Here is a 13,088-nt window from a genome sequence, read left to right on the forward strand (position 1 = left end):
ATGAAGTGGTTTGTTTTAGCTCTGAATGGAGGAAAAGAGGGTGAGAGGAAAAGGGGGCAGTTGCGTGACATAAAGATCCAGTTGGGGCCTGGTGTGATTTTTATCATCTTAAAACACACTTGACAAGACTGTCCTCAAAGCGTGAGACTGGCTCAGGACAGCATGGAAGAAACGTAAGGCAAAAAGTAGCTGGTCCGCAGACAGCCCACAAAGCGAATTGCCAGTTGCTATTTCCCGAGCTGAGATTCTTTGAGTTACAGCAGGAACGGCTCCTGAGTCTATAAAGAGCACGAGTCCTCTCTGGTTCCAGGAAGGCTTTGTCATGACTTGTAATGAGCTGAACATTGTAATGCATGCTCTTAAAAAAAAAAAAAAAATGACTATTACTGTGTGTGCAGAAAATACAATGCCCAGGCACCAGGACATTAACAAAACAGCACCTGCACAAACTAAGATCACGACTCTATTCTCAGCTTATCTTTGCTCTTCGCGCCCTGGGATCGTTTCTGTCTCAATGGGAAAGGAAAGCCGCACACGCAAGCATAATTCATAGGGTAGAAGGGAGCTACCCCTTTTGTGTGAATCAGCGCTCTGTAAACAAAACAAAAATCTGAAAAATGTTGAAGCCCAAACATTCTCGGACAGATAAGTATAGAATAGGCTTCCTGATGACAATGGTAATGGGGGTAGTGGAGGTAAACACAGGCCTTTTAAATTGGAATTGGAATTTAGGGGAGGCGCACCGAAATGACGAGCTTTGTAAGGAACTTTAAACTATGCTCCTCTTTAAAAAAGTGGTAAATTAAAACTTTATTTAAAGCCTTTCTTTTTTCTTTTTTTTTTTAAAGATTTTGTTTATTTATTTGACAGAGAGAGAGAGGGAGAGAGGGAGAGAACACAAGAAGGGGGAGAGGGAGAAGGAGAAGCAGGTTCCCTGCTGAGCAGGGAGTCTGATGGGGGCAGGGGTCTGATTCCAGGAGCCCAGTCTCAGGACCCCAGGAACATGATGTGACCTCAAAGTAGATGCTTAACCACCTGAGTCACCCACGTGCCCCTCTTTAAAGCCATTCTTAAAAATAACTTCATTAATAGAATTATAGAAATGAAGGTACAGATAGATAAAAGATGTAAATCACAACGATGATTATACCTATTCATCTTTTTCTAAAAAAAATGCTAATAATCAACAAAACTCTCAAAATCAAATCCACCATCCATCCATGGCAGGCGAGCAACAGATTTGCTGACTAACTGAGAACAGACAACCCAGGTGAGTATTCAAAACCACCACAGTTGGGGCGCCTGGGTGGCTCAGTGGCTTAAGCCTCTGCCTTCGGCTCAGGTCATGATCCCGGGGTCCTGGGGTCGAGTCCCGCGTCGGGCTCTCTGCTCAGCAGGGAGCCTGGTTCCCTTCCTCTCTCTCTGCCTTCCTCTCGGCCTACTTGTGATCTCTCTCTGTCAAATAAATAAATAAAATTAAAAAAAAAAAAACAAAAACAAAAAACCACCACAGTTGACAAATACTGAATATTCACAATTGTTTTCCCAAGAAGGGCCACTAAACCCTTACTAGTTGTTTTCTTAGCTAGCCTTCTCAGCAGCCCTATGAGGTAGGTACTGGGTATGCTTTGCATTTGGTAGATAAGTGGCCCGAGATTTCGGATTTAGGGATCTAGCTGGTTGAGAGCACCCGCCGTGCCGACTGGGGGGCCATGTGGGTGAGGGCTGTGCCTTCACACCTCACCATGTCACCTACTTCGAGCTGTCCCCTATTTCTCAGTCACTATTGCTTTCAAAGGAAAAGGGCAAAACAACACCAAGAATGCTGTTGCTTGGGCAAATACCCAAGTAAATTGTGGAAAGTCAGAGTTGACTAAAATGAGAAAAGCTGGAAGTGAACGAGGAGCTTCCATAACGGGAATCAATACAACCTTACAAGTCTGAGGCTTGGTATGGACATAGAACTTCAGATTGGGAAGACACTCCAGAGAGTTCCTGGCACATGGCCATCTCATCTCTGCTGGAACCCTCCCAGTGACGGGGTGCTTACCAACTACCAGGCAGCTCATTCCAAAGTTGAATGACTTGAATTTTTGGAAAGGACACCCTTCCATGGAGCCGAAATCAGAGTTGCTGTCACCTCAAGTAATTACTTTCCTAACAAGTCATACTAAGCCCTCTATCCCTTGATCATCAAAAGGGACCACCATTCCACTGTAAACCATGGGGATGAAGTCCAATTCAAAGGGCAGCATAATTAGTTCTGTAAGTGGTGCCTCGAGGTTTGGATCCGTTTCCATCCGTTGTGTCAAGGACGGTTACACTCTGATGTCCAGCTTGATCACAGTGCACAACCCTAAATGAAATCCGCCGAAGAACCAAGGGCAGTGCATGTTACAAAATCATTGCACGGCCTAATCGGGGTTGTGTTGGCAAAGTACACCTGACACCTGATTGAACCAAGATTCAGAAGGGGGCAAGGCAGCAGGGTGTTTGCAGTGAGTCTGTGAATTACCACGAGGTGGGTAAGGAGCATGGGAGGAGATGAATAGTAAGGGAGGAAAGGACACAAGGACTGGCTGAAGAGTGATGGGCCAGCCATACCGCCAGGCCTCCTCAGAGAGCAGGGCTTCTGACGGACAGAGCCAGGGAGATGTCCCGCTTCACGTGCCTGCCCTGCACATGTGGCCGCACAGACTCACCTTCAGGGAAAGTATGTGTTCTCCAAGCAAACAGAGGAGGAACACGCTTTAGTCTATTCTAACGAGATACACAGTGCCGCTCCTTAACCAAATGCTTCTCTCCTGAACTGTTCACTGCACTCTGAACCGAATGTCAGACAGGACAGGAGAATGTAACTCTTTCATTTCTAGAGCGAAAGAGAAGACTTGCTCGTATCATCTAATATTTTGTGTCTGTTTTGTCCAAAATGAAAACTTAGCAGTGACCAAGTCTTCATTGTATTCTGGGTAGAAGCTACATCAGGACAACTCCGGAGTGTGGCTGCTTAGCGCGGCTTCACAAAGCAATGCAGCCCTGCTGGTCCCCCCCCCACATGTACCCCACATCCCTCACCCCCCATCTCCAGGAGGAGCTCCTGCTGACCTCCCAAACTGGCAAAGTTCTGTGATCTCGCTCTGAATTTTAAAATGTATCGCTGACTATACAGACTTCTTTGTGTGAACGAGTCGACTGATTTTTTTAAGATTTTATTTAAATCTTAACTGAGCAGACATAGAAGTCTTCTTTTTTAAGATTTTAATTATTTGTCTGAGAAAGAGAGAGAGAGAGAGAGAGAGAGCACAATGGGACAGGGAGAAGCAGACCCCCCGGAGAGCAGAGAGCCCAACGTGGGACTTGATCCCACGACCCTGGGATCATAACCTGAGTGGAAGGCAGAAGCCCAACCAACTGAGCCACGCAGGTACCCCTAGAAGTCTTTTGATACCAGTTTTATTCAGTTTTTAAACTCAAAAGTTGTAATCATTGTGTTGAGATAGTATGTTTTCTTCTTTTAATTTTTATACCAATTTTTTAAAAAACTGGTGAGACTATTTGAATTCCGAAATAATCCACCACCTATCACAGGCTATCCCAGAATTCTTGGTGCAGTTTTAAGCTTTAACAACTTTAGAAGCAAAAGTGCTACAAACTTACAAAGTACACTGTTCATCATCATTATGGTTACCTTTGTTTTATATTTAGGCAGTTCTGTGAATTTTGAAACTTTTTTTTTATTTTAATTTTTTCCACTCTCTTTTGTGGAAGATGGTACACACTGATTAAAAAGTTAAAAATAATTCAAGATTCACAATATTAAATAATTATAAAAGGAATGTAAATAATAAATATTTCAAAAGATTACTGTGAGGTGGTACATTTAAACTTCCGAAATAACAAAACCCTAAAAGTAAACCAAGGTTTTTTGAAACACTCTGTGAACAATTGTGAAGTTACAGTATGTCTTGTGGGAATACAGTCCCGGAGATGCCATCTTTGTACGATGTCTCTCTCCTCACTGCCTGCCTCTATAATGCCATTTCCATTTGGTGAATATATAATTTAATGGTGAAGGAATTTGTAAAAGGACATTTGTTTCTAGGTCAGAGCCTGGATAGCAACATTTCGCCCACCATAGTCACTGATTCTAATCACAGTGAAGATGGGGAGCCTGAGAAGAGGTTTTCTTGATTGACCTTGCAAAGGTAGTTTTCAAGGAGCCTGCTTGGACACACTGGGGGCACCTGCTGCCTTGGTTCATTATTTCTACTGTCTGAACTAGAAAAGTACAGAACAGTGGAATATGGTGCTCAGATTTTCATTCTCATTCTTTGGCCTTGTTTTCATCAGCCTTTTCCTATTCCCATTTCCCCTAAGGGATACTGAATGTCACCATCCCAGAAAAATCAAACTAGACCGTGAGGACACCAACATTAGACTTTATCACTCAACCAATATAGGAGAATCAAGCAGAAATCATTTTCTAGCCTAATCATGTTGACTTATTTTGTGAACAAGGAAAAGAAAGAGAATGGAGTTCTATCATCCTGTCTTTTATCAATCGGGGATAAAACCCTGAGTTGGAACAAAAGCCTCTTGCCTCTCAGTAGATACTTGGTCTCAGACACTGCCCAGTCAGTCACCTGACTGAAGGTAGAGACTGTGTCTGTTTCTTGCTCTTCCATTAGCCCAGAGCAGGGACATGGAACACCATTAGCAGATGCTGGTTTAACTGGATGGAATTAACAAGACAGTAAGAATGCTTACACTGAAGTAAGCCACTAAGGCCTGCACGTGCTTTGCTTCCTGTCTATTCTGGGTTGGGTAAAGAGCAACAATGCTTTCCTGATAAAAGGATGGTATACTTTGCTCTAATTTTTGATCGAACAAATTTCAGGAAAGGGTCAAGATCTCTCTGGTTTGAATTTTTAGAGGAAAAGATGCCAAGCATAAGACAAAGTGTGTCCAAGCAAGAAAGAAGCCTAGAAACAGGCCCAGAACCATTGAGACTCAGAAGAGAACATAAAGAGATCACAGTGGGATTGGCACTTGGAATCGCTCCTTGAAAATGGTGCTTTAAGGGTTCGGGTTTTTTTTCCCCCAAAAGTGCTAGAAGATTGTCACCCACCATCTACCTGAAAGATTGCAGTGCCAGACAAGGCGACCCCATGTAGATTTTGTTTTTCTCACAAATGTCTACATTTTCGGACAAAAGAACGTAACGTGTTCATCTGAACAAGGAGGGCCTATTGTCTCTATCTGCCTCTGGCTTCTTTGCTTCCTCCGGAGGCTTAAGGAAGGAGAAACATGCGGGCAGGAGAGAAAGGGCTTTGAAGTTGTGGAAACTGCCAGTTAAAAAGTTTCAAACTGTGTTCTGCCTGTGTGGAACCGCAATGGAAGAAAATACTTCAAACCGAGACATACATTTTTAGTAAATGAAAACCTAGAAAGCTATTTTTATTTATTCTGACCCTGTCTTGATCCTGTGCCTCTAAGTTCCTTTGGAAACACTGAAATTTTTAATTCCTGTGTTGCCTTCAAAGTGCCCTGAGGAATGGCAGTCTTGTGTAAATATCTTTCGAGAGAATGGAAAGTCAATGTAGATTTTTTAAAAAAAAGGATAGCCCCCATTCAATCTTAAATATACAGTCAGCCCTTGGATGAACTGTGAGGGTCCATTTATAAGTGGATTTTTTATGGTACAGCACGTCCATGTATTTTCTCGTCCTTATGAATTTCTGAATAATATTTCCTTATTTCTAGCTTGCTTTATTGTAAGGATACAGCATGTAATACCTATAACATATCAGATAACGTGGTCATTGACTCTTTATGTTCTTGGTAAGCCTTCCAGTCAACAGTAGACTATTCAGTTAAGTTTTGCAGGTGTCAAAAATTACAAGTGGATCTTCGACTGCACCGGGACGGGGGAGGTCGGTGCTTCTAACCCCGAAGCTGGTCAAGGGTCAATTGTCCAAGACACGCTTCATCTGTCACTTCTTTATCTGACAGGTGGAAGTAAACCAAGCATTCTCTAGACCTTGTATAGAGATTCCATACTCCTCCTGCTGCCTTCAGAAATTTTATAAATGTTCCTCACAGGAAGTGTGAGTCGTTCTCAGTTAACTTGGGAAACTGGAGACTCCTTAGTTTGCGACTTTTCTCCCAGTCTTCTGCCATAAATCATAGAACTGAATGTACTTCATACATGATGAAACGGAGAACTAATGCCTGTTGTTTGCCCAAGATCATCCAGATGGTTCTGTGGACCCAACACACATGGGTTCCTCATACCATCTTCTCTTTCTTCTGGGCTACAAGAAAATAGATACCTGTTTTGGACGTACTTTGCTAGATGCTTTAAATGTGTTAAATTAATTTTCCTTGTTATCTCCCTACAAGGTCATTATTATGCCATCCATTGAGATGAGAGAGATGAGGCCCAGAAAGGTTACAGAACACATCCAACATGACCACACTGGCAACATCTGGATGACTATGCAGTTCAGGCTGACGGCAAAGCCATCACAGCGAAGCTACATCCCTAAATCTCAGAGTCAAATGAAAACCCGTCTACGGACATGGAAACGAAGTAAGGGGTTTCCCTGAAGACTGTGACAAGAGAAAGTGGAAATCAGGTAGTTTCTTGAGAAAAATCTCACCTAGAGAGAGAAGCTCCAGCCCACTCTATCAGTTGCTAGCAGAGGCAAAATGGGCAAAGATCAGCCCCTCTGGGCCTTGGCATCCTGCTCACTGAGGCCAGGACTCAGGTCCACGCCAGCTCCCTCACCCCGCCACCGAGAGAATCCAGTAAGAAAGATAAAGAGGCGCCTGGGTGGCTGAGTGGGTTAAGCCGCTGCCTTCGGCTCAGGTCATGATCTCAGGGTCCTGGGATCGAGTCCCACATGGGGTTCTCTGCTCAGCAGGGGGCCTGCTTCCCTTCCTCTCTCTCTGCCTGCCTGCCTCTCTGCCTACTTGTGATCTCTCTCTGTCAAATAAATAAATAAAAATCTAAAAAAAAAAAGAAAGATAAAGAGGAAAACAGTTCTGAGCGTTTATCAGAGAATTCTCATTTTAAATTCTGAGCAGCATGGAAGGTGTTTTTAAACTCTGAATTCACCTTTATTAAATGGAAAAATAACTAAGTTGGTAGATGACTCAATATGAAACTAAAAAATGAATACTTCTTCCCCCCTACTTTGCTCAGGGGGAAGATCAGGGCAAAGATTTGCACCGGTCATTGGAGAATCTCCTGCCATTGATATCACTCGGAGAAACAGTGAACATGAGGGACAGTGGGGTGGGTTGAACCATACCCACTCAGAAGCTCAGAATGTGACCTTGTTTGGAAATAGAAGAAGATTAAGGATCTTGAGATGAAATCACCATCTCGGCTATTGGGTGGGCCACCAAACCAATGGCTGGTGTCTTTCTAAGAAGAGGAGAAGACACAGGGACACACAGGACAGAGACCCATGTGAGGGTGGAGATGGTGGTGGGAATGATGTGGCCACAAGTCAGGGATGGCAGGAGCCACCAGAACCTGGAAGACACCAAGGAAGGATTCTTCCCTAGGGGCTTCTGAGGGACATGGCCCCGTGACACCTTGATTTTGGACTTCTAACCTCCATTACAGTGAGAGAAAACATTTCTGTTGTTTTAAACCATCTCATCTGTGCTTATTTGCTATAGCAACGCTGGGAAACTAATACAGAGGGCAACGTGCCTTCCGGGGCTGTGTTCTTCTGTCCCAGGGAGACCAGCTCTCCTGCCTTCCCACCTTGAGATGTTTACATCCAACCCCTGCTCTCTGATCAGTGCTTGGCTGCTAGCTAGGATAAATATCTTTTTTTTTTTTTTTTAAGATTTTATTTATTTGACAGACAGAGATCACAAGTAGGCAGAGAGGCAGGCAGAGAGAGTGGGGGAAGCAGGCTCCCTGCTGAGCAGAGAGCCCGATGCGGGGTTCGATACCAGGACCCACGAGATCATGAGCTAAAGGCAGAGGCTTAACCAACTGAGCCACCCAGGTGCCCCTAGGATAAACATCTAAAACATCTGCCCTGCTCCCAGGTTTTACAAGGAAGCAGTATTCACTTACAAGTATATGACGCCGTCTAACATCCCATCTATTATTACATTTGAAATAATTTTGTGTTAAGAGCTTTTCATGAAAATAGACTGATACTGGGAGGAACTAACATCCCATCTGGGTCCAGAATAAAAATCGTAGTGACAAAAATTATACAGTGAAGGTTTGGATATAGTTCATGGTCTCAGTGGAAGAGGTCCCAATGGAGGATAATTACTTTTCCTATTCACCTTTACTGCAAAAAGAATATGAAACACGGGAAATGGGAAAGAGCTGTTTCAGTTTATAAAAGGAGAGAGGATATGAATTAAGGAAAAAAAAATCTACAAATTAAAGGGACTGAGATCAGGGCTCTGGTTCCAGGAGTTTACAGAGGTCTCCATGCACAAGAGGTCCATGCATTTAATGGAAGAACGAACAATGAATAATTTTTTAACATAACTCTTATCTTATTAAAATGATGACAGGTTATACTATAGTGTACAATCATAGGGACTGAGAAAAATGTACTAATATATAGAGGAGTTGGGATGGAAATTTCTTAGGTGGGGTCAGCTCTGGGCATCCTCTACCCCTCTCCCCTCTGGTTCTGATTCCTCCCATGTCACCATTATTAACAACATCTAACCAGAGATAGAAAAAGGCTAAAGAACCATGAGGGGCTCTTGAGAAGAACAATAAAGTTGAGCGGTAATAAAATCCTAACGTTTAACACTCTTTACCTTGCTGATCTTGCAAATATGACTTCAGGCCCCACCTCACATATGTCATACCCAGCAATAATGCAGGCAAAAGAAATGGACACAGGTGTTCCTCATAAAGGCCTGGACCCTCAGGGCACCACCTGGGGCCGCATAAATCCAAGGCAAACAGTATCCAGCTAACTCGTGAGCAAGGTTATAGGATTCATCACGTTCTGCTGCCAAGGCAAGAAAATAAGGACAGGTAATTTGGCCCTTTTAAGGAGTAGAGACACACTGCCAAATACATAGAAGGGGACAAAATTCTCTTCCTTCCTCCAGAAAGTCTTCAGAAAAATTAAAAAAGAAAATGAGGCGTCCAAGTAGCTCAGAGTTCAAGTGACTCCAACTACTTCACTATTTGGCTCATTTGCAAGAATTATTCACACCAGGAGTCGAGGACACTACGCAGAAAGTTGCTGGTGGAGAGCCTTGGATTTCAGAGGACCCTTGGATCATCGGGGTTGGTATCTCCTTTCTCTTGGCAACAGATTAAGAGAAGCGACAGGTCTAGGGCACCCTGTATTTCTAAGTTCAATTAAGGGCCCCTGTAGGGAGCTGTGGTAAAGCCTCCTCTTTGCTGATGGCCACTTGGAGCCCGAAGCAGCAAGGCACATACCTGTCTAGGAGTAGGGGAGACCTTTAGGCTACTGAATCCACAGGGTGAACGGTGTCTGATCTTCTCCAACAACCTTCTCAGCCGGAACTAGTCCCTCACCCAAAGCAGATCCACACTATAAAAATGCAGGATTCCACCCTCTGGAAAATTCACACGTATCGGCCTAACTTCCTTAGAGGTTTTTGCCTTCACGGGGCAAAGATGAGACCTTTCTTATCCCAAGCTGCCTGCTGAGCTGTTCCCTAGGTCTTGCAAATCTGAGAGCCAGAAAGGCGGATGATTTCTTTAGTATACAGAGAATGCACGGCAAATCTAGACATGCCAAAAGAGGCATTTGGAAAAAAACACAAAGAGCCAGAGCCTCGTGGAGAACACTCAGTCTCAGAGAGTTGGACGCTGACCACCCCGGGTTACAGTTACAATTCCCCAGAGGCAATGTTTCCTAGGAAATATGTTGGTTCCTTGATATTTTTGCATGGTAGATTTTATTGACATCATGCTGGACCCCACACCTGGGCCTCATCAATTCCACTGTTAGCAATGATCTGTGAATGCTTTATGGTCTTTGGGCAAGTGAAGGTGCACTTCTGGTCACACTTTCCCCACGCACTTCCCACCAAGGTCATCAGTGGGAAGATCCTGGGACCTCCTTCTCCTACCAAGGGCCATGTGACAACATAAGAGCTGATATTATAAAATAAGAAAGGAATGTCCAAACTAGGTTATGATGGCTCAGCTCTGTTCATATATAAAACATTTATGCATTTGTATAGATACATACACTGATGTATGTTTAGTTCATGAAATTCTTTGTTCATCAGATTTGTTTCACTTGGGAATATTTTATTCATTTAGATACAGGAGTAGACCAATGTTTTGGTGCATAATATTTTCTTTGAATATGAATCATCACCGTTTTGTTCCTGCAGAATTGACTTAAAATATCTATTTTTGTTTCCCCCTCCTTTCAGGCATTCCTTTCCTGTAACCAGGAAGACATCGCTGGAAACAATCAGGTCAGTGGCTTTCAAAGGTTTTGTTTTAGCAGCACTTTTCAAGCAACCAGGACACTCGGATGATGATATCCATAGCACATAAAAGTTATTTTGCAAAATGTGTACAGATTAAAAAAAAAACTAAGAGGAAAATATGCTTATGAAACAATCACTGAATATTGCAGAAATTAAGTGTGCGAGAAATTCAAAGCTCTTAATATAATCAAGAGGCAATGTGGTTTGTCGACCCCCCCCCCAACCCCTGCAGACTACATGGCCGAAGTTCCTGCTTTGCAAATCTGATTTCTTGCCCAGAATGCTGCTAATAATTGGCTTCTGGGCTGGCATGCCCATTGAGATGTACGAAATGGCTCTTGTTGATATTTTGATGCCAAAAAGGGTCTGTCAGATTTTTCTTTCCTGTAACCACTCACTTTCTCTTTGCCTCTTGTCACTTGTCCTCCCTCCCGCCCCCCTTCTCCTGCTCATTTTACCCACATTAAAGCTGTAAGTAAATAAATGACAGGCTGTGGCCCATCGTCAGGTGACAGATAGTCCTGCATTGGCTCTGAAGCTTGGAGACGTTGTCATCTGTCTGGTCCCCCTCACATTCCCTGTCAGCCTCGCCGCATCCGGGTGGCATGTCACAGGCATCGAAGCAAGATGACTACAGCAGTGTGAACATCAGCTAGGGAGCAAGTCAATCAAACATGGGACTCAGAGCTGCACAGAAGCCCGTCTGCTGCCGGAAAGGAAAAGCACTCAGAGAGGAAGAGATGCCTTTTAGTGGCCTGCTTCTGGGGCTGGTAGTTACTACTTAATCGAATTTAACAGCCTTTTTTTTTTTTAGCTGAGAAGGAAACGCCCTATTCTTCCCCTCTGGAGTGTGTGTTGGGTGGGTAGAATACAAATCTCTATGTAGAGATAATCAATGCGTATTGATTGCCTAACCGTCCAAAGAAGAGATGTCAGTGCCAGGGTCCTCAGGAGCCCTCCCAGAGCCTGATAACCTCACCCAGCGGAAAAGCGCAGCCGAGGGGTGAGAAGTCATGAAACAGGGCGTGATGAAACATCTCGTGGGCTAAGCTGAGGTGGCATCTGGAGGAATTTTTTTGGAGGGCTCTTCCAACACAATGAACCATGTATTGAAATAAACAACATCGTAAAAATGTCAGGAGGAACGCTAGCATAAGAATGGCTTCCCAGTGCGAGAGGAAACGGAAAGAAGGATAATGAAACTTCTTCCCAGATGAGAACAGCCGGCTCTGACTGTCCCCACGGACCTTCCGTCTCCCTCCTGTTACGGTTTAAGCAGCTTTCTGGCGCTCTGCTTCAGAAGGCTCTTGGTGGCCTAGGAGGAGAAAAAACATGATGGGGAGTTCCTTTGTTCCATGGACTTAAATCGCTGTCAGCTGCGGTGTGGGCTGGGCTGGATGTGGAAAACCACTTCTGGGGACCTCCTGGACACGGGGCTCCTCGCCCTCAGGCTCAGAGCAGCCACTAGTTGAAGCACTCAGTCAAGCACGGATGGTTTCTGAAAACGGGGTAGTTTTGTTGTTTACCCAAAGCACTTATGAGACTTCTCAGCAATATCAAGCATTGAAGCAGTGGTGTCAAAAACTCTGGAATGATCCCAGATCCTAAGCTGTTCTGATGGAAGGAAACTTGCACAGACTATCCATAGTCTGAGGTTAAAAGCCACTGAACGCCGGGTGCTGATGGGCCTACGTTCTTTGATCGGCCACTGCAAATTCTGGTCTTATCCTAAGGCTTCAGCCACGTTGTTGTCCCTTTTGTTACTCCCCTGCTTCAGTCTAAATGTCTGCGTCCCTCCACCCCTACCCCCTCCAAGTATATGTGTTAATATCCTAACCCTCAAGGCGATGATATTTGGAGGTGGGGCTTTGGGGGTGATTAGGTCACGAGGGTGGAGCCAACATGAAAGGGATTAGCGCCCCATGAAAGAGACCCCAGAGACTGTCCTCATCCTTTCTGCCTGGGGAGGACACCAGGAGCTGCCAGCTCTGAACCCAGGGAGGGCGTCTCACCAGCTGCTGAATCTGCTGGTGGATGCCTCGATTGTGGACCTCCCAGCCTCCAGAACTGTAAGAAAGAAATGTCTGGGTTTTGTCAGCCAAAACCAAACCCGGTTTCTGATATTCTTACTATAGCAGCCTGAATGGACCAAGACATCCCCTTGAACCTTGCTCTTCAGGCAAGACACAATACCCATTACCCTCTATCCCCAGTGGCCCAGACTTTTCTAGGCCTTGGCTATGGTTTACATTATTCCCCCAATGGGATACATCTCAGCCTTCTATGGGTTTGTTAAAAATATGCAAATGCGTTGACTTAAAAATTCCACTTCTAGACATTCATCATTAAAGAAATGAATTCGGTTTTTTTTTTTTTTTTAAAGATTTATTTATTTATTTATTTGACAGAGAGAGAGAGATCACAAGCAGGCAGTGAGTCAGGCAGAGAGAGAGAGAGAGAGAGAAGCAGGCTCCCGCCAAGCAAAGAGCCCGATGCGGGGCTCGATCCCAGGACACTGAGATCATGACCTGAGCCGAAGGCAGCGGCTTAATCCACTGAGCCAGAAATGAATTCGTTTTAAGGATTTTCTTTTCACCATGTTTAGA

The sequence above is a fragment of the Neovison vison genome, chromosome 1 (assembly GCF_020171115.1).
Source record: "Neovison vison isolate M4711 chromosome 1, ASM_NN_V1, whole genome shotgun sequence".
Taxonomy (NCBI): Eukaryota; Metazoa; Chordata; class Mammalia; order Carnivora; family Mustelidae; genus Neogale; species Neogale vison.